The sequence below is a fragment of the Stegostoma tigrinum genome, chromosome 6 (assembly GCF_030684315.1).
Source record: "Stegostoma tigrinum isolate sSteTig4 chromosome 6, sSteTig4.hap1, whole genome shotgun sequence".
Lineage (NCBI taxonomy): Eukaryota > Metazoa > Chordata > Chondrichthyes > Orectolobiformes > Stegostomatidae > Stegostoma > Stegostoma tigrinum.
In genome coordinates this window covers 54181843-54203063 of record NC_081359.1, presented here as the reverse complement: position 1 = coordinate 54203063, position 21221 = coordinate 54181843, and the positions used below count along the sequence as shown (strand labels likewise).

Here is a 21221-nt window from a genome sequence, read left to right as displayed (position 1 = left end):
CAGGTTGACAGGGCTGTTAAGAAGGCATACAGTGTTTTAGTTTATATTAATAGAGGGATCGAGTTCCGGAACAAAGAGGTTATGCTGCTGCTGTACAAAACTCTGGTGCGGCCGCACTTGGAGTATTGCATACAGTTCTGGTCACCGCATTACAAGAAGGATGTGGAAGCTTTGGAAAGGATGCAGAGCAGATTTACTAGGATGTTGCCTGGTATGGAGGGAAGGTCTTACGAGGAAAGGCTGAGGGACTTGAGGCTGTTTTCATTAGAGAGAAGAAGGTTGAGAGGTGACTTAATTGAAACATATAAAATAATCAGAGGGTTAGATAGGGTGGATAGGGAGAGCCTTTTTCCTAGGATGGTGACTCAAGCATGAGGGAGCATAGCTTTAAATTGAGGGGTGAAAGATATAGGACAGATGTCAGAGGTAGTTTCTTTACTCAGAGAGTAGTAAGGGAATGGAACGCTTTGCCTGCAACAGTTGTAGATTCGCCAACTTTAGGTACATTTAAGTCATCATTGGATAAGCATATGGACGTACATGGAATAGTGTAGGTTAGATGGACTTCAGATCACTATGACAGGTCGGCACAACATCGAGGGCCGAAGGGCCTGTACTGTGCCGTAACGTTCTATGTTCTATATGTTCTACTGTCAATTTACACAATACAATGTACACAATACTTTATGCCAAAACACAACAGCAATTATTTATTATTGTAAACTTATCCAGTCAATTTCATGACTAACAGGATTTCATCCTGTAGCACATTTTTAACAAAAACAGAATCACAAGGAGTTTCACTGAAGTCCAGTCAATCAGAAATGGATGTCAACTCAAGGAAGGGAATACATGTGATGATATAAAAAAAAGACAAAAGTAGTAGCAAGGCTTGGAGGAGGAGTTCCAGAGTACATGGCTTGGGTGTTTGCATTTACCTCAATCAATGGCAACTGTGTAGAAGGTCAGGGTGAGAAAAACTCACATCTTTGGTGGTCAAAGTTCAAGTGCTGCAGGAGTTTTAGATGTTGATCTGGCCCTGCCTCAGTGCATCAACTTCACATGTCTTAGCCACCTCCAAACAACAACCATTCGAAATTGTCCTGGCCACCCCCAAAAGGCCAACAGAAAGCCACAAAAAAGTTATAAAGAAAATAAGATAATGAGAATAAACTAGCTCAGAATATAAAAAAAGGCAGCAAAAGTTTCTATAAATATGTAAATCGTAAAAGAGTGGTGAAGGTAAACATTGATCTTTTAGAGGATGAGAAAGGCAATTTAATAACTGGGAATGAGGAAACAGCAGAGACATTAAACAGTTATTTCGTGTCGGTCTTCACAGTGGAAGACACAAATAACATGCCGAAAACTAATGGCAGGAAAGTTATAGCACGTCAGGACCTAGAAACAATCATTATCACTAAGGAGGCAGTGCTGGGCAAGCTAATGGGGCTAAGGGTAGACAACGTGTGAGGCCTGATGAAATGCATCCCAGGGTATTAAAAGAGGTGATGGGGGAAATAGCAAATGCACTAGCAATCATTTACCAAAATTTACTGGACTCTGGGGTGGTTCCCAGAGATTGGAAAACAGCCAATGTGACGCCACTGTTTAAAAAAGAAAGAGGACAAAAACCAGGTAACTATAGGCCAGTTAGGTTAACTTCAGTAGTGGGGAAAATGTTTGAATCTCTCATTAAGGAAGAAATAGCAAGACATCTGGATATAAATTGTCCCATTGGGAACACCCAGCATGGGTTCATGAAGGGTAGGTCATGTTTAACTAACTTGGTGGAATTCTTTGAAGACAGGACTTGCATGGTGGACAATGGGGAACCTGTGGATGTGGTGTATCTGGATTTCCAGTAGGCAATTGACAAGGTGCCACACCAAAGGCTGCGACATAACATAAAGTTGCATGGTATTACAGGTAATGTATTGGTATGGGTAGAGGATTGGTTGACCAGTAGAAAGCAAAGAGTAGGGGTAAATGGTGATTTTCTGGTTGGCGGTCAGTGGCTAGTGTGCCTCGGGGATCAGTGTTGGGACCACAATTGTTTACAATTTACATAGATGATTTGGAGTTGGGGACTAAGTGTGGTGTGTCAAAATTTGTAGATGACACTAAGGTGAGTGGTAGAGCAAAGTGTGCAGAAGACACTAAAGGTCTGCAGAGGAACATAGACAGTCTAAATGAGTGGGAAAAGGTCTGACTGATGGAGTACATTGTTGATAAGTGTGAGGTCATACATTTTGGTATGAATAACAACAAAATGGGCTATGTTTTAAATGGTAAAAAATTGCAACACGCTGCTGTGCAAAGCGACTTAGGTGTCTTTGTGCATGAATCCCTAAAGGGTGGGACTGCAGGTGCAGCAGGTGATTAAAAAGGCAAATGGAATTTTGTCTGCCACTGCTCGAGGGATGGAGTTTAAAAACAGGGAGGCTATGCTGCAGCTGTAAAGCATCCTGGTGACGGCACACCTGAAATACTGTGTGCAATTTTGGTCTCCTTACTTGAGAAGGGGTATACTAACACTGGAGGGAGTGCAGAGGAGATTCACTCGGTTGATTCCAGAGCTGAGAGGGTTGGATTATGAGAAGAGACTGAGTAGCCTGGGATTATATTCATTGGAATTCAGAAGAATGAGGGGACATTTTATAGAAACATCTTAGAGATAAAGTGGAGGCAGAGAGCTTGTTTCCGCTAGCAGGTGAAAATAGGACTAGAGGGCATCACTTCAAAATAAAGGGAAGCAGATGTAGGACTGAGGTCAGGCAGAACTTCTTCACCCAAAGAGTTTTGAATCTGTAGAATTCCCTGCCCAGTGAAGTGGTTGAAGCTACCTCACTGAATGTTTTTAAGGCAAGGCTGGATAAAATTTTGAACAGTATAGGAATTAAGGGGTTATGGTGAGTGGACAGGTCAGTAGAACTGAGTCTCAAAGATCAGCCATCATCTGATTAAATGGCGGGGCAGGCTCCAGGGGCCAGACGGTCTAATCTTGCTCCTAGTACTTATGTTCTTATGTTCTAAAACATCGACTCTGCATGAGTTCTAGTCAATCCAAAATTCTGTTGTCGTATTTTATCCTGCATGAAGTCTCACTCTTGAATTACACATTCTTCCTGTAATGGCTTCAATTGGGTGTGAAAATAGTTTTCTCACCTCACATTTCCTTCTCTCATAAAACACTTTAAATCTTTGCCCCAGTTCTTGACTCATTATGAACAGAACAGTTGTTTTCCATCTACTCTGTCCAAAACTCTCAACGTTGAAAACTTCCATGGTATGGCCTTGGGTAGTGCTTAAGACAGAAGGACCTGGGGTGCAGGTACATAATCCTTCAAAGTTTTCGTCACATACAGGCAGGATGGTTAACAAGGTATTTGTCATGCTTGCCTTCATTGCTTGGTCCTTTGAGTATAGGAGTTGGGACTTTATGTTGAGGTTGTACAGTACATTGGTGAGGCCTCTTCTGGAGTACTGTGTCCAGTTCTGGTTACCCAGTTATGGGAAGGGTATTATCTAGCTGGAAAGGGCTCAGAAGAGATTTACGAGGGTGTTGCCAGGTATGGAAGGTTTGAGTTATAAAGGAAGGCCAGATAGGCTGGGATTTTATTTTCACTATATTGTAGGAGGTTGAGAGGTGACCTGATAGAAGTTGATAAAATAACGAGAGGTATAGATAGAGTTGATGGTAGTTGGTTTTTTCCCCCTAAGATGGGGAATTGCAAGAATAGGGGACACATTTTTAATGTGAGAGCAGAGAGATTTTAAAAAGACATGAGGCTTTTTTTTACACATAGAGTGGTTTGCATGTGGAATGAACTTCTTACGGAAGTTGTGGATGCAAGTACAATTACGGTGTTTAAAAGACATTTGAATGGACACATGAATAGGAAATATTTGAAGTGATACGGGCCAGGAGCAAGCAAGTGGGGCCAGTTTAGTTTGGGATTATGTTCAGGATGGACTGGTTGAATCAAATAATCTGTTTCCATGCTGTACAACCTTACAACTCGATAAGTCTTCTCTTAACCTTCTCCTCTCCAACGAAAAAATCACATTTTCTCCAATCTTTCCTCATAATTGAAATGGCTCATCCCTGGAATCCTCCTCATGATAGTTTCTGCATTCTCTCCAGTACATTCAAGTCCTTCTTATTTGTGATGCCCAGAATTACACACAATACTCGACCTGATGTTTAACTAGTGTCTTTGATAAGTTCTTCATAGCGTCCCCGTCCTGGGCTTTATGACCTGTTTGTGAAGCCTAAAATATATGTTTTCTTAACAGTTCTGTGTACTGATCCCGCCACGCCTACTGACCCATATGTTTGAGTCTCTCTACTCCCACACATCCTTTAGAATAATTTTGTTTTATACTGTAAACTGTAACTGGACAAGTGAATCACAAAACATGAAGCTGTTTAATGACAGCCGACATGTCATTTCTAATTCCAGATTTTAAAAATGACTTCTCATCTGTTCATTTTTCATTCCCCTTGAAGCAGCTTCTGTTGAGGTAGACAGTGAAACAAAAAGTCTTACAGCATATTAACCTTTGAGAAGTATTTGTGCTGACAGAAAATCTATTGGAAACTTGTCAGATTCAACAAGATTGATGACTCTGAAGGTTTAGACTAAACCTGTCTTCTTATTAGCCCATCTTTGCGAAGGTTTGCCACAGAGGAGAGACTTGCATCTTGTGGAAAGGGACACAAGTACACTTCTAAACCCACCATAAAAACAACTAGGCAACATGTTGATTTCAACAACAAAGTACAAGTAATGCACATTGCTCAGAAAAGCATGATCTGCGACTGTTTTAACATTAACAAACGTGACTTTTTTAAAAATTTCCTCTAACTTTCACTTTGTCCAGCTACAGGTACAGCAGGTTCATTGACCAATGGTGAATTTCAGGAATCACGATAAAACTGACATTGAGATATATGGGGTGGACTGTTAATGTGTGAGCTGAGATTTTGGCAATGGCACTAAAAGCAGGAGGCTGACCACAGTGGCCAGTGGCAGGACCCGATGAAGCATATTTCCAACAGTGTCCAATTAAATGGCCCGGTTAAGAATAACAGCCTGCTTCGAAAAGATTCTGGACCATTAAAAAGGTTGCTAGCTCAGCAGCACCACTGCTAAGAGAAGCCATTGTTGGCGCAATGCCTACAAGGAGAAGGCACCTTAATGTTTGAGATATCAGTGGAGTTGTGGAAGAAAGACGGTGACGCTGGAACTTTCACAGGTAAGAATGGCATGGAGTGTGAACAGTGCTGAACAATCACTGGCACTTTGCTTTGACATTTTGCCAGCCTTTCCAACTCTCTGACAAATGTCCAGTAGCTGGCAATTTTAAAAATACAGACAAAAATTCCATATAATGAAACTAGAATTTCAATACTATATATTCAATTTGTTAACTTGTAATTGCTTAGAACCATTGGGCATTTTTTTTTCTGAGGGAAAATGAGATAAAAGGCCCGTGTGGTCATTTAGCAACATCTACTCAAATAAGAAATGTGAGATGTGGGGACTGTCTGCTCCAGGACATGAAGCAGAAGATACCTTATAATCAGCCTCAGTTGAAAGATGCTATTACACACTTGTGGAGCTGATGGGACTTAAACTCAAATCTCCCACTCAGAGGGAGGGACATTACCACTGCACCAGTATTGATGTAGATTAGTCTCAGTGGTGGCATATTTAAAGAGCTTCCAGTCATGCATTTGTAAATGCTTGAGCAAAGGACTCTTTCACTTCAGTGCAGCCTCAAACCACCCTGCTTCTGCTGCCTCAGCTGAGCAAAGAAATGACCAGAGAACTACAGCAGGAATGATTGAAGGAAACCTCCAGCTGACCCCTTCAGTTATACTTGCTTCAAGATTCTCTTCTAGACTGTAGGGAAAAGCAGGTGTGGTCTTCTCATTGGGTGGAAGGGTGAAGCCAGTGTGACAGACCAAGCAATCTGGATAAAGACTACAAAGGAGATCAGCAGCATACAGTCATATCACCACAACCCTCATGTTGCTCCTCGAACCCAGATCTCAAACCAAAAACAGTGACATAATTTGGTCTACCAAGGTGAGTATTCCATACCTCTTTTCCTACTGGGGCTTGAATAAGGTATCAGAAGGGTTGTTTGCTGGAGTGGGAAAATGATCATCAGTTGCAAAGGGGTCAAAGGGCTATATCCTAAAAGATGCCTAGCTGAATCTGAGGAATGGGGTGCATTAAAGTAAGTGAATTCAACGATAAATACGGTATTAAAAGAGATAAAGAAATGGAAGAAACAATTGGATTAGGAAGTAAAAAAAGACAAAGAAGTAATAAAACAAACTTTCCTTAAAAATAAAGGTCGTAAAGAACACGACTTCCCATTGTGATAGTTAATTTCCAATGCAAGAGAGGTTGACAGCTAAAAATGATGAAATACCATCTTGTTCAAAGTGTATTTGCTCTTGTAACAGGAGCCCTTAAAATTATCTGGAGAATATAGCAGGCTAAACAAAAGAAGAAAGGTTATGCACTCCCCCGGAAACGAGTCAGAGAGAAAAAATAGTAAAACCAGTAAGTGAAGACAAATTGGTTTGAATGATTTTGTATTCTTAAGATGGAGAATCAGTACACTCATTTTCCAAGTATCCTTGTTCTTTTTAAACCAGTATGGATGCACTCAGAATTGCCAGAAACGGATCAGAGCTAAAGGGTCAACGCTGTATAAATAAATTTCTGTTTCTCTGTAACAGTATAGAGCTATATCTGAAATCTGGGAGTACAAAAGAATTAACAACACAATGGACATAGCAGAAACCAAGTCATTCTCTTGAAGAGAAAGAGATCAGTAATTGTCAGTAAAGCAAGCAAACACATAGAAAGTTAAAACCATAAGACAATAAAACATAGGAGCAGAAATGTGGCCACTCGGCCCATCGAGTCTGCTCTGCCATTCAATCTTGACTGATAAGTTTCTCAACCCCATTCTCCTTAGTCAGCCATGTTTGCCTTATTCTCCCCATACCATGCTTCTTTTTCCTGGGGATGAATTCTCGCTGTGTCTCTTGAATTACCCCCAGAAACTCCTGCCATTGCTGTTCTACTGTCTTTCCTGGTAGGCCCCTCTGCCAGTCAATTCTGCCCAGCTCCTCCTCATACCTTTCTAGTCACCTTTATTCAGCTGTGATACCATTACCTCTGATTCTATCTTGTCCCTCTCAAATTGCAGAGTAAATTCTATCATCTTATGATCACTGCCTCCTAAGGGTTCCTTTACCTTGAGCTCACTTATCAAGTCTGCCTCACTACACAACACAAAATCCAGTTTTGCCTGTTCCCTTGAGGGCTCCACCAAGAGATGCTCTCAAAAATATCTCACAGACATTCCACAAACTCATTTTCTTGCAATCCACTACGAACATGATTTTCCCAGTCCACCTGCATATTGAAATCACCCATGATCACTGTGACTTTGCCTTTCTTACACACCTTCTCTATCTCCTGGTGTATCTTGCGCCCCAGCTCCTGACTACTGTTTGGAGGGCTGTACGCAACCCCAACTATGGTATTTTTACCTTTGAAATTCCTCAACTGTACCCACACAGATTCTACACCTTCTGACCCTACTTCATCTCTTCCTATTGATTTAATTTCATTTCTCACTAATAAGGCAACCCCACCCCCTTGATCCACCTGCCTATCTTTTTGATAGGATGTATATCCTTGGACATTCAGTTCCCAATCCTGACCCCCCTTGCAGCCACATCGTGATGCCTACCACATCATACCTGCCAGTTTCAATCTGTGCCACAAGCTCATTTACATTATTCCTTATACTGCATTCAGATATAACACCTTCAGTCCTGCATTAACCCTCCCTCTTCTCATTTTCATTCGTTTTCCCACTGTTTGATTGCCAGCCTTTTCCAAACACTTTATCCTATTTGTGTCTGTGCTGGAGAATTTAATAACCTCTCCTGAATTCTCTAGTTTAAAGGTGGGTGGAACATTATCACAAACTTTACACATGAAAGAAATTTGGCACCGTTTCACACTTTGCCATCACGGAGGAGATGGATAGCGAAACTACTATAGCAGAGCACAGTTTTGTCCATTACACAGAAGCATCATTGCCCAAATCATTGCTCTTTGATTGAAGGAAATTATCATCCTGGTTCTAGATTCCTTGAGCAATGAGAGTGGGAAGCTAATAATCAGTGATAAAGCAATGGCTTGAAAGGGATAATCAACACTTGTTATTTTGAAGCAACAACCCTAAAAATGAAGAAAAACTCAGATTGCTCATCCCTAGGTGTCTCTTAGCTGGAGTCCTGCTGTGCTTTGTGACGAGTCCAGTTAGGTGAAATTTATCAAGGACAGGAGGAAGGATACAATCTCATCAACTATGTAGGTGTAAATGGAAATGGTTGAGGAAGTCAGCAGCAGGATTGGAAAGTGCACATCATACGGGACATAAGGAGGCGTAGTAGATGAGTGGTATAACATTTGCAGATACAATTCTCCTGCAAAGCACCTCTCATTATTACAGATTTTGTAGCTCTATCCATCCCTCTTTCAGGCACCTCAAATCCCAAACTGAGAAGCTATCACTCACACTTATGCTATGACCCTCTCATAGCCATGCCTCAGTTACATTTCACAAATATTGTCATTCCTTTCTACATAAGTGATTACAATAATACACATCTCTCTGCTTTCTCTCCTTGCTAAAAGGGCACGAAAGGTTGATGAGTGGCAGTGATCTATGGAGGTTGGGGTTGGTCCTCTAATGACAGTTATCCTGGAGGTCACTGGCAATGCATGCTCACCTTCTCTACCAAGATCTTCCACATCCAGTGGAAAGAAAAGTGATCCAAAAGTAGCATCTAAGCCAACTTGCCCATGCAATATAATAAAATGTGAGGCTGGATGAACACAGCAGGCCAAGCAGCATCTCAGGAGCACAAAAGCTGACGTTTCGGGCCTCGACCCTTCATCAGAGAGGGGTTGTAGATTGGGGTGGAAGGTGTTAGTGAAGTGGATGAACTGCTCGATGATGCCACCCGAAGGTTGCAGGAACAGCAACTCATATTCCGCCTGGGAACCCTGCAGCCATATGGTATCAATGTGGACTTCACCAGTTTCAAAATCTCCCCTTCCCCCACTGCATCCCTAAACCAGCCCAGTTCATCCCCTCCCCCCACTGCACCACACAACCAGCCCAGCTCTTCCCCCCCACCCACTGCATCCCAAAACCAGTCCAACCTGTCTCTGCCTCCCTAACCGGTTCTTCCTCTCACCCATCCCTTCCTCCCACCCCAAGCCGCACCCCCAGCTACCTACTAACCTCATCCCACCTCCTTGACCTGTCCGTCTTCCCTGGACTGACCTATTCCCTCCCTACCTCCCCACCTACACCCTCTCCACCTATCTTCTTTACTCTCCATCTTCGGTCCGCCTCCCCCTCTCTCCCTATTTATTCCAGTTCCCTCCCCCCATCCCCCTCTCTGATGAAGGGTCTAGGCCCGAAACGTCAGCTTTTGTGCTCCTGAGATGCCGCTTGGCCTGCTGTGTTCATCCAGCCTCACATTTTATTATCTTATAATATATTTGGGCAGTTGCTTTACATGAAACACTGTCTCCCACCCATCCTCCTCCTCTAACCAAAGAAAAAGGTTCTGAGCACTGATTTGGTAAGGTTACCAGTTTGTTTTTCTTAATAGTTTGTTTGGGAATTCAGAACAGTGGGAACGGATGTTAGGGCAGTTGCACGCTCCTCCTGTAGAATGTGGGAGGTAAGATTCGCCACTAGTCTCCCCACTGACTTCATCTGCGGGAAGTGCACGCAACTCCAGCTCCTTGGAAACTGTGTTAGCGGACTGGAGCTGGAGCTGGTGCTGGATGAACTTCAGATCATTCGGGAGGCTGAAGGGGTAATTGAGAGGAGTTACAGGGAGGTAGTCGCACCTCAGCTACAGGAATAAGGTAGATGGGTTACAGTCAGGGGACAGAAACGGAACAGGCAGACAGTGCAGGGATCCCCTGCGACCATTCCCTTCAATAACAAGTATACCGCTTTGGATACTATGGCGGGGGGGGGCGGGGCGGGTTGACTTACCAGGGGTAAGCCAATGGGGTACAGGTCTCTGGCACAGACTCTGTCCCTGTTGCTCAGAAGGGAAGCAGGGAGAGGAGAGCATTAGTCATGGTGAACTCCATAGTTAGGGGGACAGACAGGAGATTCTGTGGGAATGAGAGAAACTCGCGGTTGGTGTGTTGCCTCCCAGGTGCAAGGGTCTGTGATGTCTTGGATCATGTTTTTAGGATCCTTAAGGGAGAGGGGGGGCAGCCCCAAGTCGTGGTCCACATAGGTACCAATGACAAAGGTGGGAGAAGGGATGGGGTTGCAAGGCAGAAATTCAAGAAGTGAGGGTGGAAGCTAGAGCTGGAACAAACAGAATTCTTATCTCTGGTTTGTTACCCGTGCCATGTGCGAGTGAGGCAAGGAATAGGTAGAGAGAGCATGAACATGTGGCTGCATGGATGGTGCAGGAAGGACAGATTCAGATACTTGGATAGCAAGTTTTGAGAAGATTTCTAGCTCATGTTGAAGTTCTGGATGTGAGTTTGCTCGCTGAGCTGGAAGGTTCGTTTTCAGACGTTTCATCACCATTCTAGGTAACATCATCAGTGAGCCTCCGGTGAAGCGCTGGTGTTATGTCCCGCTTTCTATTTATCTGTTTTGGCTTCCTGCGTTGGTGATGTCATTTCCTGTTCTTTTTCTCAGGGGATGGTAGATTGGCTCCAAATCAATCTGTTTGTTGATGGAGTTCCGGTTGGAACGCCATGCTTCTAGGAATTCTCGTGCGTGTCTCTGTTTGGCTTGTCCTAGGATGGATGTGTTGTCCCAATCAAAGTGGTGTCCTTCTTTATCTTTGTGTAAGGATACTAGTGATAGTGGATCATGTCTTTTTGTGGCTAGTTGATGTTCACATGTCCTGGTAGCTAGCATTCTGCCTGTTTGTCCAATGTAGTGTTTGTCACAGTTCTTGCAAGGTATTTTGTAGATGACGTTCGTTTTGCTTGTTGTCTGTATAGGGTATTTTAAGTTCATTAGCTGCTGTTTTAGTGTGTTGGTGGGTTTGTGGGCTACCATGATGCCAAGAGGTCTGAGTAGTCTGGCAGTCATTTCTGAGATGTCTTTGATGTAGCGGAGAGCAGTTATGGTTTCTGGGCACATTTTGTCTGTTTGGGTTTGTTGCTGAGAAATTGGCGGACTGTGTTCATTGGGTAGCCGTTCTTTTTGAATACGCTGTATAGGTGATTTTCTTCTGCTCTTCATAGTTCCTCTGTGCTGCAGTGTGTGGTGGCTCGTTGAAATAATGTTCTAATGCAGCTAATCCTTACATACAGATAAGGAAGGACATCACTTTGATTGGGACAACAGATCCATCCTAGGACAAGCCAAACAGAGACACGCACAAGAATTCCTAGAAGCATGGCAATCCAACCGGAACTCCATCAACAAACACATTGATTTGGAGCCTATATGTTTATTAGAGGAGTTCTGGTTGGAATGCCATGCTTCTGGGAATTCTCATGCGTGTCTCTGTTTGGCTTGTCCTAGGATGGATCTGTTGTCCCAATCAAAGTGATGTCCTTCCTTATCTGTATGTAAGGATTAGCTGCATTAGAACATTATTTCAACGAGCCACCACACACTGCAGCACAGAGGAACTACGAAGAGCAGAAGAAAATCACCTATACAGCGTATTCAAAAAGAACGGCTACCCAATGAACACAGTCCGCCAATTTCTCAGCAACAAACCCAAACAGACAAAATGTGCCCAGAAACCATAACTGCTCTCCGCTACATCAAAGACATCTCAGAAATGACTGCCAGACTACTCAGACCTCTTGGCATCATGGTAGCCCACAAACCCACCAACACACTAAAACAGCAGCTAATGAACTTAAAATACCCTATACAGACAACAAACAAAACGAACGTCATCTACAAAATACTTTGCAAGAACTGTGACAAACACTGCATTGGACAAACAGGCAGAAAGCTAGCCACCAGGATACATGAACATCAACTAGCCACAAAAAGACATGATCCACTATCACTAGTATCCTTACATACAGATAAGGAAGGACACCACTTTGATTGGGACAACACATCCATCCTAGGACAAGCCAAACAGAGACACGCACGAGAATTCCTAGAAGCATGGCATTCCAACCGGAACTCCATCAACAAACAAATTGATTTGGAGCCTGTCTACCATCCTCTGAGAAAAAGAACAGGAAATGACATCACCAACGCAGGAAATGACATCACCAACCCAAGGAAACCAAAACAGATAAATAGAAAGCAGGACATAACACCAGCGTTTCACCGGAGGCTCACTGATCATGTTACCTAGAATGGTGATGAAACGTCTGAAAACGAACCTTCCAGTTCAGCCAGCAAACTCACATCCAGATACTTGGATAATTGGGGGTCATTCTGGGGTAAATGGGACCTCTACAAATGGGATGGTCTACACCTTAACCAGAGAGGTACCAATATCCTGGGTGGGGGGGGAATGTGCCAATGCTCTTCAGGAGTATTTTAGCTAATTCATCCAGGGAATGGGAACCTGAATTGCGGCTCCAGTGTACAGCAGGTTAAGAGAAGTGAGGTCATGAATAAGGTTTCAAGAAAGCAGGAGTGTACTGGCAGGCAGGAAGGTGGTTTGAAGTGTGTCTACTTCAATGCCAGGAGCATCCGGATAAGGTGGGTGAACTTGCAGCATAGGTTGGTACCTGGAACTTGTGGCCATTCAATGTTGTGGCCATTTTAGAGACGTGGATAGAACAGGGACAGGAATGGTTATTGCAGGTTCTGGGGTTTAGATGTTTCAGTAAGATCAGGGAAGGTGGTAAAAGAGGGGGAGGTGTGGCGCTGTTAGTCAAGGACAGTATTACGGCAGTAGAAAGGACGTTTGATGAGGACTCGTCTACTGAGGTAGTATGGCTGAGGTTAGAAACAGGAAGGGAGAGGTCACCCTATTGGCAGTTTTCTACAGGCCTCTGAAAAGTTCCAGAGATGTAGAGGAAAGGATTGTAAAGATGATGATTCTGGACAGGAGCAAAAGTAACAGATAGTTGTTATGGGGGACTTTAACTTTCCAAACATTGACTGGAAATGCCATAGTTCGAGTACTTTAGATGGGTCAGTTTTTGTCCAATGTGTGCAGGAGGGTTTCCTAATACAGTATGTAGATAGGCCAACAAGAGGCGAGGCCACATTGGATTCGGTACTGGGTAATGACCCAGGCCAGGTGTTGGATTTGGAGGTAGGTGAGCACTTTGGTGATCGTGACCACAATTCAGTTACATTTCCTTTAGCGATGGAAAGGGATAGGTATATACCGCAAGGCAAGAGTTATAGCTGGGGGAAAGGTAATTATGAGGGAATTAGGAGAGATTTAGGACGCACGGGATGAGGAAGAAAGCTGCAGAGGCTGGGCACAATTGAAATGTGGAGCTTGTTCGAGGAACAGGTAACTCTCCTTGACCAGTATGTACCTGTCAGGCAGGGAGGAAGTACTCGAGTGAGGGAACCGTGGTTTACTAAAGAAGTTGAATCTCTTGTCAAGAGGAAGGAGGCTTATGTAAAGATGAGGCATGAAGGCTCAGTTAGAGTGCTTGAGAGTTACAAGTTAGCCAGGAATGACCAAAAGAGAGAGCTAAGAGAAGCCAGGAGGGGACATGAGAAGTCTTTGGCATGTAGTATCAAGGAAAACCCTAAAGCTTTCTATAGGTATGTCAGAAACAAAAGAATGACTAGAGTAAGATTAGGGCCAGTCAAGGACTGTAGTGGGGAATTGTGCGTGGAACCCAAAGAGATAGGAGAGGCACTAAATGAATATTTTTCATCGGTATTCACACAGGAGAAAGTTGTCGAGGAGAATACTGAGATACAGGCCATTAGACTAGACGGCATTGAGGTTAGTAGGGAGGAGATGTTAGCAATTGTGGAAAGTGTGAAAATAGATAAGTCCCTTAGGCCAGATGGGATGTATCCCAGGATTCTCTGCGATGCTAGGGAGGAGATTGCAGAGCCTTTGGCTTCAATCTTTATATCGTCATTATCTACAGGAATACGACCAGAAGACTGGAGGATAGCAAATGTTGTCCCCTTGTTCATGAAGGGGAGTAGAGGCAACCCTGGTAATTACTGACCAGTGAGCCTTACTTCAGTTGTGGGTAAAGTGTTGGAAAGAATTATGAGAGATAGGATTTATAATCATCTAGAAAGGAACAATCTGATTAGGGATAGTCAACATGGTTTTATGAAGGGTAGGTCGTGCCTCACAAACCTTACTGAGTTCTTTGAGAAGTGACCAAACAGGTGGATGGGGGTAAAGTGGTTGATATAGTGTATATGGATTTCAGTAAAGCAGTTGATAGTGTTACCCACGGTAGGCTATTGCAGAAAATACGGAGGCATGGGATTGAGGGTGATTTAGTGGTTTGGATCAGAAGTTGGCTTGCTGTAAGAAGACAGTGGGTGGTGGTTGATGGGAAAGGTTCATCCTGGAGTTCAGTTACTAGGGGTGTACCGCAAGGATCTGTTTTGGGGCCAATTAAATGAGCTGGATGAGGGCGTAGAAGGATGGGTTAGTAAATTTGCAGATGACAATAAAGTCGGTGGAGTTGTGAATAGTGCAGAAGGACGTTGAGGTTACAGAGGGACATAGATAAGCTGCAGAACTGGGCTGAGACATGGCAAATGGAGTTTATTGCGGAAAAGTGATGCGATTCACTTTGGAAGGAGTAACAGGAATACAGAGTACTGGGTTAATGGTAAGATTTTTGGTAGTGTGGAAGAGTAGAGGGATCTTGATGTCCATGTGCATACATCCCTGAAAGTTGCTACCAGGTTGATAGGGTTGTTAAGAAGGCATACGGTGTGTTAGGTTTTATTGGTAGAGAGATCGAGTTTCAGAGCCATGAGGTCATGTTGCAGCTGCACAAAACTCTGGTGTTCTGATCGTCGCATTATAGAAAGGACGTAGAAAGTGTGCAGAGGAGATTTACCAGGATGTTGGCTGGTAAGGAGGAAAGGTCTTATGAGGAAAGGCTGAGGAACTTGAGGCTGTTTTCGTTAGAGAGAAGGAAGTTAAGAGGTAACTTAATAGAGATATACAAGATGATCAGAGGATTAGATAGAGTGGACAACGAGAGCCTTTTTCCTCGGATGGTGATGGCTAGCACGAAGGGACATAGCTTTAAATTGAGGAGTGATAGATGTAGGACAGACGTCAGAGGTTCTTTACTCAGAGTCGTAATGCCCTGCCTGCAACAGAAGTAGACTCACCAACTTTAAGGGCATTTAAATGGTCATTGGATAAACATATGGATGAGAAAGGAACCGTGTAGGTTAGATGTGCTTCAGATTGGTTTCACAGGTCCGCGCAACAGAGGGCCAAAGGGCCTGCACTGCGCTGTAATGTTCTACGTGCCCCTCGCCCATTTCTAAAGAAGGGTCTTGACCCGAAATGTCAGCTTTCCTGCTCCTCTGATGCCAAACGGCCTGCTGCATTCATCCAGTCTACACCTTGTTATCTCTGCTGTCTTGCCTGCCACCTATAAAGGCTTTTTTGATACGCTTGTTTCATTTCTGAGGCTCTCTGTACTGGCAACTTCAACTGCTGCTCACAGACATATGTTTTTTTTTAATTTAAGTACAGACAAAGCACAAATTTCTTAAAGGAACCACACATTTTAGTTTCCTGCCCCCCACTTCACAATTACTCCATTCAACTTCGTAACAAATCAAAGTTTTATGGGTCAGTACATATCAGTCACATGCCTGACTGCAGATGCCCAAAGTAATTGTTGTAGGAGGCAAAGGAGGAAATTACAGGGTAGAGTAGACCCAAATTTTAAATTTCTCACTATCCACAGTGGAGGTGCCAGAAGTTTAGAGGGCAGCTCATGTGGTTCCACTTTTTGGGAAAGGTAATTAAGATAAGTCAGGGAATTATACACCAGAATGTCACATCACTGGTAGGAAAACTACTGAAGAAAATTCTGAAGGAGAAAATTAATCTCCACTTAGAAAAGCAAAGTTTGATAGGTTGAAGGGCCTCTTCTGTTCTTTATGACTCTATGATTACACCTCAATAAGCTATGCAACCAACTGAAGCCAAAGAAGTCAGTATAGACATCTGGTAGCATCGAACTTGAGGACTGCAAATTCAGGATTATCCAGCAAATTTTGTCTAATTGCAGAATCATATCTAATGATGGGCACTGTGTTGCAAGTTTTTCAAGCATGGCCTGGTTGGGTGTGGTCAGTATCTTTGTTGTTGTAAACAGCCGAAGGGACATACTATTTGGTATCATCTGCCATTTTTTGGACACGAGGCGGTCATTCTCGGACATAAAAAGTATTCAGTCTATCTCAGATATCTTGACAGTTTGAGAAACAGGTCAAGTCAGCTACTTCACACTGCTACTATGCAGTGCCAACATGAGTGGTGTATGCACTAAGAGGTTTCTGCTGTCAAGCCAAGAAGATAGTCTGCCTGTCACACAAATGAGTAAAGTCAAATATGAATTTCAGCGCTGGTATGATGCAAGGGATGTAGGCTGCAGCTTGCTCTTCAAAATCATCTATGTGAAAATAATTAAGCAAGTCCATGTTCAGAAATTGACAGTATAGCTTAGTCATCAAATCAGCTGTACACCAACAAAAGGATCCCACAAGGATATGTGATTGCAGTGATGCTCTTCAACATATATGCACACCAGTAACTTCCTTCTCTTGCAATCCCACTTATCAATTGTCCGTTGCTTTCCAAGCTTATGCGCTTCAGAGCACAAAATATTCATTGCAGATCTATGTTCTCTCAAAACCTTCTTTGGGAAATGGTGAATTTAACCAAATCCTGCCAAGACCGCAATTCCCCATTACAACTTAAAGACAAAGGAAGAATTTAACATCCATTCTGGAGCTGACCACTGTCCCATGACTGAATGACACTATACCTTGGCATCACTCCTGACCGAACAGTGACCTTTGCATCAACGCTTCCAAACCACCACAGCTGTGTTGAAAACTAATGAAAACCACACAAAAGCTCGTGAGTTCCAGCTGGGCAGTAGAATCAACATATTATGTGCTGTTGGACTTGCCCTGGTATACCTAACAGCAGATTGCTATTTATGCTGACTCAGGAATTGCCACACAATTGTGTTAGATAATCATGACCTCCTGGAGATGAATATTTCTAGACAACTAGGACCAACACATCCATGCTTACCTGGTTTGCCCTACATGTGACTTCAAATCCAGACCCACAGAAACTGACTCTGAACTACCCAGAGAAATGATCTAGCAAGCCATTCAGCTATAACAATTGCTGAAAAGGAAAGGGATGAAGCCTGATGGAACCACCTAGTATTGAAGACATTAGAAATGGTAAGTAGTTGTGTCAACCTTGCAAAATCCTCCTTGTTAACATCTGTGGGCCTACGCCAAATTGGGACAGTGATCTCACAGACTAGTCAAACAACAGCCTGACATCGTCATACTCTCTCAATTATACCTCACACACAACATCCCAAAAACCAGGTTACAATCTGTGGGCTATATCCTGTAACATTGGCAGGACAGATACAGCAGAATAGGCAACATGTGGAATACAGTCAGGACAGCGTTTTGGTGCGAGTCCTCAACATTGACTCTGAACACAATGAAATCAAACATGTGCAAGGAAACATCTGACTAAAGCCATACATCACCCTCCCTTGGGTGATGACTCAGTGCTCTTCCATATTGAGTACCACCTGGAGGAAGAGCTGAAGTAAACAAGAGTATAGAACATAATTTGGGTGAGGACTTCAAAAATCCATCACCGAATGGCTCAGCAGCACCGCCACTGATTGAAGCCTAAAGAATATAGCTGCAAGACTGGATCTACAGCAGATGGTGAGGGGACCTCTAAGAGGGAAAACATATTTGACCTCATCTTTACCAATCTGCCTGTTACAGATGCATCTCCATGAAGGTATTAATAAAAGTGACCACCACACAGTCCTATTTTAACATGGAGAATGACCTCCATTGTGCAGTGTGGCACTATAACAATACTAAATGGGTTAGAGCTCAAGCAGATCTAGCAACTCAAAGCTGGGCATCCATTTACCGCTGTTGGAACTGTACGCTAACACAATCTGCAAACTCACAGCCCAGCATATCCCCAGTGCTACCATTACTGTCATGCAACGAGATCAACCCTGGTTCAATGAACAGGAGGGCATGCCAGCAGCAACACAAAGCATACCTAAAACCTAAGAAAGCAATGACTACAGTTTTCAACTGGCAATTGAAATACTAAATGATTTGAATATGAATTGCCATTAAACTCTTAAATACCTAAAACCTAGGGAAGCTGCAAAACAGAACTACCTGCATGCCAAACAGCATAAGCAGCAAGTGATGGACAAAACAGAGTGGTTTCACAAACAACAGATCAGATATAAGCTCTGAAATCTTGCTGCATGCATTCATGCATGGTGGTCAACAATACAATTGACTGGAGGAGGAGGCTCAACAAATACCCCCGTCTTCAATATAGGGAGTGTAAATGATAAGACAGCAGCATTTGCAATAACCTTTGGCTAGAATTGCTGGATATCTTTGCTTCCTTCAGAAAGGTACCCACCATCACAAATGCCAGTCTTTTGTAAATTTGATTTCCTTCACAAGATATCAAGACACGGTTGGAGGCACTAGATATTGCAAAGTCTAAGGGCCTGACAACATTCTGACAAAAGTACTGAAAATGTGTGCTCCAGATCTTGCCGTAATCCTTGCCAAGCTGTTCCAGTACAGCTAAAACATAGATATTTATTTAACTACATGGAAAAGTGCAAACCTATATACTGTACCCAAAAAACTAGACAAATCCAAGCAGATCAATTACCATTCTATCGTCTACTCTTGGTCATCAGTAATGCAATGGTAGGTGTTATCTACAGTGCCATCGAGCAGCACCTGCTCAGCAACACCAAAGCCCACTTTTTGGGATCTGCCAGGGCCACTCAGCTCTTTACCTCATTTAACCTTGGTTCAAACATGGACAAAAGAGCTGAATTCAGAGGTGACAGGAGAGCGACTGCCCTTGACATCATGCTTGCATTTGAATAAGTGTAGCATCAAGGAACCGGGGCAAAACTAGAGTGTATGGGAACTGGAGACAAATCCTTTGCTGACTGGAGTCAAATTTGGCACAACAGAAAATAGTTGTGGTTGTTGGAGGTCTGCCACTTCAGTCTCAGGACACTCATGAGGAATTCCTCAGGGTAGTCTCCTAGGCCCAATCATTTTCAGCTGCTTCAATGACCTGCCCTCATGTCAGAAGGTAAATGTTCATTGATGATTGCATAATGTACAGCACAGTTGGCAATTCAGATAATAAGTGGGATTTCAAAGCTCTTTGAAAAGTTGTCAGTCTCTAAGATCATAACACTCTCCCAATTTGTCCTTTAGCGAAGATATAGATTGATACTCGCACAGAAATCTGGATAGGGCATTATTAGGCTTCTAACATAGGGGAGGGGCAGAATGTTGATGTTACAAACAAAACTCAACTCTGCCTAAATACAAAATATGTTGTTAATTAGAGGAGGAAACTTTGACCTATGTATTCCACAAAAAGTATGGTATTATATACTGCATGCCTTGCATAAATATAATGTGATTTTATGTCACTTTAACAGAAGACACAAAACATGATACTGGTATGCTGGTTGTTCAGCATTTTCCTAATAACATTAGTCACTTCACACTATTTGCACTGTACTTCAGCAGTGTTACTGCAAACAGCGCAAAGCAAATATTTTCCTGAATAACATTAAATTTTGAAAATAATTGTGAGAAAGTTGAACCACATGTAAGAAAGCAATGACTACAGTTTTCAACTGGCAATTGAAATACTAAATGATTTGAATATGAATTGCCATTAAACTCTTAAATATTGCTTATTCCAATGTCAGAATAATTACATGTTTCCTTCAAAAATTAATTGGCAACAGCAGGAATAGATTGCATTTTATTAACTTTTCAAATGTTTGAAGAATTTTTTGCAGTTGGAGGTCAATAAGTTGTTTCAGAAAGGCATTGAGCTCTGATCATCTGATCAGTAATATCAATCAGGATAATTCTATTCTTTTTTTCAACATCCCAGAAATTGGAACTGCATCAAACTAGATTCATTCACAAAAGTGTTAAAGATGATCACCCTGAAATCTTAACTCAGGTTCACTCTCCACAAACATTATGATATCTGCAGAATATTTTCAGCATTCTCTGTCTTTATTTCAGATTCACAACACCCACAGTATACTGCTACTCTATGTATTACTTCATCCAGCTGCTGTTTATTGATAGTTTTGTCTCTTCATTCTTTAATTTACTTACACTGAGAAACATAAGCAAGCTTTTTTTTAAACTACCATCTCCCTGGCCATGAAGTATAGACCTAAATTGTGCAGACCCAATAGCAGCAAATGCTGTGGTGTCAATAGTGCCAAATCTTGTTTGGGGAGCTCAGTGACATCCAAATCTGGAAGCTGCAGAGCACCTGAAAAGGCTTCTCTGGAACACCAGCTGATGTGTATCATTTAGGAACTTGGGATGGATTGGTGAACATTTAAGTTGGTTCTTAACTGAGTTAATTTGAATTGCTCCAACTAGTCACAAAACCTGCTCAGTAAACAAGGTTTGGCTTCAAGGGCAATTTTTTGTAGGCCTTGCTTCTTAGCTCATCATTGGGCCCCAGTGCAGCCACAGCAAGTCCATGCTGCAAGCTGTGACAAAGATAGAGTTGTACTTCTTCACACAGTCAATGTGAACACCTTCACTTCACTGCCGACTGCAAAGCATAGTGCTACTTTTTCAAGTTATACTTATTACTCACAGGGTTACCAACACTTCAGCAGTTTTAAGCAGCAGGGCATATATAGTACTGTTGCTTTCATATTTCCCAGCTGGCTGAGTGTGAAGAATGCCATAGATAGGAGAAAGTACAGAAGTATCCTGGTCTTTTTGTTAACATATATACTGTCAAACACAACAGTTGTAATATTGCTTGATCACCATACACATAGGAGCAAGTAAAAGGCAGGATCATGGTTTATTTCAATTAA

General features: G+C 42.7%; 1 protein-coding gene across 8 annotated transcripts in view; it reads right to left on the bottom strand.

Moving 5' to 3' along the window:
* Positions 1-21221, bottom strand: part of dlg2 (discs, large homolog 2 (Drosophila)) — an 891501-nt gene that overhangs the window by 682588 nt on the left and 187692 nt on the right. The window lies entirely within an intron of this gene.